This window comes from Mirounga angustirostris, unplaced genomic scaffold (assembly GCF_029215605.1).
Source record: "Mirounga angustirostris isolate CCGP_5_RB_7025 unplaced genomic scaffold, mMirAng1.0.hap1 SCAF_15, whole genome shotgun sequence".
NCBI lineage: Eukaryota > Metazoa > Chordata > Mammalia > Carnivora > Phocidae > Mirounga > Mirounga angustirostris.
Genome location: NW_026991723.1, coordinates 71,466,310 through 71,472,240, shown reverse-complemented (window position 1 = coordinate 71,472,240; position 5,931 = coordinate 71,466,310). Strand labels below are relative to the sequence as shown.

Here is a 5,931-nt window from a genome sequence, read left to right as displayed (position 1 = left end):
ACTCTAAGCTTCCTTACAGCTCCGTATCCTTAGGACCCCATCCCTCTCTGCCTTATTACATCTCTTTTAATTGAGCCAGAATGTCCCCCATGCTAAGTCTCAGTCTAGGAAAGACTACATTGGTCAAAGTATTTTTTTCTCATCATTTTCACATTCATTTCTAGGTCAGCTCAAATGTGTACTCAAACCGATTAAGGTAAAAAGGATCCAAAGGTGGAGGTTTAGCTCTAATTAACCAGAAAGTCCACTGACCACTCTTTCACAAGGCTTGGGGATCAAAAGGGGCCTGACACCTAGAAAACATACAGTGATTGTTGTGTCATTGCTGCTACTGTTGGCATCACTGCAATGGGGAAAATTAATATATTGGAATTATCCCATCCTTGTGTATGCCATTGATTGGGCCTGGAAATGCCATCCCTCTGGCCACTCTTTTGTGCAAAAAAAAAGCCAAGATACAGGAAGACAGAGAGAATTAGCTAAGGCTAGCGGCATGGATTGGTCCATGTGCCAAAATGAGAGAACAGAGTTAGATCTTCCCAACTTTTCTCTGTCTCTTTACTCATTCATCCCAGGTTGGTAGTTCGTATGGGGAGCTTGTCCATGTTGAATAATTTAAAGGACTCCAGATGTCTTGAATTACACCAGGAGTTATTCATTTCCTTATGGTTAACAGTATCCTCTGCCAGTGGTCTTTAAAATGCAAATATGGGCGCCTGGGTGGCTCAGTTGGTTAAGCGGCTGCCTTCGGCTCAGGTCATGATCCTGGAGTCCCGGGATCGAGTCCCGCATCGGGCTCCCTGCTCGGCAGGGAGTCTGCTTCTCCCTCTGACCCTCCTCCCTCTCATGCTCTCTGTATCTCATTCTCTCTGTCTCAAGTGGATAAATAAAATCTTTAAAAAAAAAAAATAAATAAAAAAAAAAAAATAAAATGCAAATATACCCAGGTGGTAACACATAAAATTCCTAAGTAACACTTTTTTTTTTTTTTTTAAGGTAAGTTCCTTGCGGGGCAAAAAGGAAAGTAAGAAACATCCTGAGAACAGTTCAAAGTTAGAGATCAGGCAGAGGGAGGGTGGTGGTGATGTGGGTAGAGAAAAGGATGCTAGGAGGGGGGACAGGATTCTAGAAAGGTGGGACAGGGGACAGAACACACATTCCCACTTGCTTTCTGCTTTCATCTCTGGGCTAAGCTCCACCCACCCACCTCTTGCCACTCCTGGGATGCTAAGAGTCTGGGAGTTCCTTTGGGAGCCAGATTGGCCACATATGGGTCAGTGGCTCTGTGCCTGTAGCGGTTGTGACTTCTGACAGCATCTCAATGCCCTGTCCTCAGGAGACCTGGAAGAAACAGCCCTAGGATACTTGGTGATGAGTCTAACTCTAAGGATATCACTGAGGACATTGCAAACCACACTATGACAGGGTAATGATGATTCTTCTTGAGAGCAGCTGGTTTCTACTCTGTGGGCACTGTGAACCTTGAAGCTGAGCAGGATTCCTCTAGTGGATGCTGTAATGTCCCTCAGATCCCCTACACCAAGTGAAGGTCCCCACCTCTCAGTTGTTGTGACTGTTGGCTGATGATGGCTTCCAGCTGCCTCGCTTCTTCTGAGGATTACACTTGGCTGATGAAAACCCCTTGCCCAAGAGGTATGACCCCTCTAAAAGCAGCCCGTAGTCAATGACTAGCTAATTGGGTGACACAGAAGGCCTCTTTCCTCAAGAGAGTAAAACCGTGATGGGCTTATGCTTCAGAACCCACTTCCTATGGATCAGCTAGAGGCTAGTCTTGACTTGAGACCCTGCTTATAGCTCTGTTCCTTCCCTCTCCTGCTGCACTCCCTCCCTTACAGGCTTTTTGGAAAGAGCACTTCTCAGTAAATTATGTAAACCCCAATACCTCTCTTTGGCTCTGCTTCTATGAACTTGACTCTTGGACATTCTACTTTATTGTATCTGAGACACTACCAACTGTGAGACTATTATTTTACATATCACCAAGAAAGAAAAAATGCTGACAATGCATACGTGACACATAAGATGTGTATGTAGTTGTAAGACACGTCATAATTTCAATGAAAAAAATGTGCATCTTTGAATTAAATATGGTATGTTTAATATATATGATCTCAGTACATTGCATACATCTCTCTATGTCACATGTTTACACATAGGCAAACAAACTTTGTTTCAACTATCTTTCTATACATACTAATTTACAAGTCTGGAGAACCATTGCTATGGTCTGAGTGTTGGTGTCCCCTTCCAAATTCATATGTTGAAATACCATTACCAAAGGTGGGTCCTTTGAGAGGTGACTAGGTCCTGAGGGTAGAGCACTCATAAAAGGGACCCCACAGAGCTCCCAGCTCCTTCCACCATGTGAGAATAGAAGTCTGTCCCCGAGAAGAGGGCCCTCACCCAGCCATGCCTGTGCCCTGATCTCCAACTTCCAGCCTCCAGAACTGTGAGCAATAAATTTCTGTTGTTTACAAGCCACCCCATCTGGGGAATTTTGTGATAGCAGCCCAAACAGACTGAGACATCCTAGTACCATATCTAAATTCAGTTTTAAATCTCTCTTATTTATGGCTAAGTTTCATCATATGCTGAGCCAGAGCAAGCAACGAGATCTGTTTTAAATAGTAGGGGAAATAATTGTACATTATACAGTATAGCTGCTTATCAAGGGCTTCCAGAAAAATTATTCTCACCCACAGAGAATGAATCAGACTTTGAGACAGTTTCAGATTTACTAAAATAGAGCTAGGGAACAATATAGGACAATGAGACTCTGGGAGAATATCACTGCTTTCAGGATGAAGACTTAAATCCTAACATGGTTACAGGGCTCTGCATGATCTTACCCCAACCTACTTCTCTACCTTCCTTCCAGAACACTCTGGCCCCCATCTGTGTGTGCATGGCTACTCACTGTAGCCACTCTGGCTTCTTTCTAGTTTGAGAAGGTGCTAACCTCTTCCCCACCGCAAGGCCTTTTTCACATGTTGTTTCCTCTTGCTGGGATGTTCTTCCCTCCCACCTTTTTGCCTATTTACCTTTACTCAAAGGAGTCTTCTTCCAGGAAGCCGCCTCTGATTTCCCAGATTGAAAAGGGGCCCCTTGGGGTGCTTGGATGGCTCAGTCAGTTGAGTGTCCGACTCTTGATTTTGGCTCAGGTTGTGATCTCAGGGTCATTGGATCAAGCCTGAGTCAGGCTCTGCACTCAGCAGGGAGTCTGATGCTCCCTCTGCCCCTACCCCTGCTCATGCTCACTCTAGCACACTCTCTCTCTCTAATAAATAAATAAAATCTTTTAAAAAAAAAGGAAAAGGGGCCCCTCATTTTATATTTGAATAGCACTCTATGGTTCTCCTTTCTGTTACCGCATGTTGCAACTTTCCATTTATTCCTGTTATGTAATCAAGACCTATTCCCTTACTGAGTTATGCAGTCCGTGAGGGTTAGCTCCAAGTCCTTGCTCACTGCTGGACCTGTCCCCAATATATGGGGCACCCAGTGACTCAGTTGGTTGGCTAATTGGAGTAAATCACAATAGCCTTCCTTGATCAGGTGCATGAGTGCCAAAGAATAGTATAGTACAAGGGTTACCTGAGTGTTTAGACCTTAAATCAACTGCACAGTTCAGGAGGAAAATCCTGGCTCTGCCACTTACTAGCTGTCGGGTTTGCGGCAGCTTAATTCACATGATTGCGTCTCAGCTTTCTCATCTATAAAGTGAGCAGAATACTTTGTATTTTATCGACTCCAAGTGGCCCTTGATTGTAAGACACCTCGTATACGATTGAAGAAAAACCTACCAATTAAGCTAGAACCCAATGTTTTCTTATCACTGAGGCTTTTTCCAGGCAAAACCAGCCCCTGTTCCATCGAAGGATGAGCCAAGCAGCATTTCCCAAAGAAGCTCTCCCCTATGCATGCCTCACCTGCTCCCTCCCCTATCTGGGAGACTTTCTTTCCTGTCACTGGCACCCATTCTGCAAGATGATCTTAGCAGCAGATGTCAACAGAATGTTTCAAGCAAGAACCAGGAAGCTGTTACAAATAACAAATAACTCAGCACATGCAGTAGCAATGCTCATAATTCAACTGAAATGCTGAAAACATAAACAGCCATGCCCAACTGTGTATTGTAGACAATGTCCCCATCACTACCATACCCTGCAGACCGTACCTAGGAGAGACCATGGCTTCTAAGACACCCCTCAATTCCAGAGAAGTTAAGATGTGAAAAGAGGTACCTCGGCAAATTGTTGATTGATTGATTGATTGCATTCTGTGCTGCTTTTATTTTATGAAAAAGCTCATTTCAAATCTATGTGAAACTAAGTGGAACACAGAGTCTTAGTGAAGGAGGTCTGGTGGTCTCATTTACAAAAAACATATGGCCTCTGTCCTTTGGCCTTCCAGTTCCAGGAAGGGCACTTCAAACAGCTTCGCATTTGCATGGTTTGGTGCCAGAGCCCGGGAACAGCTGCTGGCGTCCATTATTGGATGTCCTTCAGCCACCAGAGTATTGGGTCTCTTCAGCAGGTCATTCCTTGGTAAAGAAATCATTTCCACAAATGCTCCATCCCCTGGTTTTGGCTTAGGACTTAAACGTTTTCAGCCTCATCTCCATTAGTAGTTCTTGTCACCATGTGTGATCAGTACAGTGTGACAGACCTGGATCCATCCTTTCAGCAAGGTCACCTTCACAGCCAGTGTCTTCCTCAAGCTCCTGAAGAGGAGCTGCAGATTCTGGGCTTCCATCGTCAGCTATGACACCTGCGGGGAGTTCTAGGCATCAGCCTCCCCACTGGTGGCTGGAACGGCTTTGCCGGATACATTCATCACGAAGAGTGAGTTCTTCGCAGCCATGGAACCACCCCACACCACCAGTTGACTGTCCTCTCCTGGTGTGTGTTTCACGGTGTCCCAGCCTCTTGCTGTACCAGTAAGGAGCCATGTGAGTTGTTTTTCCCAAGCTTGACCCATTTTCCTTCTGAAATGAACTCCCCTGAAATAATAGATTGGTGGGTATTTTGAGACCAAGCCATCAGTTCTTGGTTTTTCATTTTCACACTAGTCAGTCTTTATAGTCTTCGGACAGGAAGTTCATGCCCCAGGTGTGGGGTTCGGGGAAGGGTATGCCTTTGGGAACGGGGACAAGAGAAGAGACGACAAGGCTGAGGCAGCAGTCTGAGGAGATGCAGTGCTTCTGCTTTGAGATCTTAGGTTGTTTGAGAAGTGTGTTAGCATATATGAAGCGGAGGGCATATTCGTGTGAAATCCTGGGCAGGCAATAACGAATCGTGATACTATGGCCTCTGCCAAGCAGTCTGTTAGCCACAGTGTCCTTCCCTTGGGCCCCTTGGGAAGTACGAGGCCAGCTAACCTTGCACGGACTCAGACTCAGCACAGCCCTCGGGCGAACCCATCCTTTCATTCACTGTAGCAGTGGAAACAATCAAGAGCCGGGAGAAATTCAGGTTTTTTCAATTTTGTGGTCTTTGGAATTACAGCTCCCCGCAAGAACTCTAAGGGCCATAACGGCCAGGATTTTCGACTGCTCGTTCCCTGCCGTAATCCCAGTAGCCAGGACAGTGCTTGGCACTTAGCAGGTACTTTGTAGGTTTAGTTGAATGAATGGGCGAAGAACCCCTTAGATATTTACTAGAGTTTAACTATGGTGATATGAGCAGGATATGACTCATAGCTGAGTCAAATGTAAAAAAGGCTTTAGTCCTCTGCGGTCCCCTTTTCTATGGCAGCCTTTAAAATATTGCAGTTTTATGGGGCAATTTTAATGGAAATAAACCTAGTAAGTTAAAGTTATATAATTAATTCTATTCAGCCTCCATTGTAATTACTTACTGATCTGAGGCTGCTCGTGGAACACCTGGCAAACAGTGAAAGAAAAACAGC

The 5,931-nt window shown here is 45.0% G+C and overlaps 1 pseudogene; it reads right to left on the bottom strand.

The window, feature by feature from the left end:
- Positions 1-933: 933 nt before the first annotated feature.
- LOC123849235 (ADP-sugar pyrophosphatase-like) lies at positions 934-4,972 on the bottom strand (annotated as a pseudogene).
- Between the last annotated feature and the right edge of the window lie 959 nt (positions 4,973-5,931).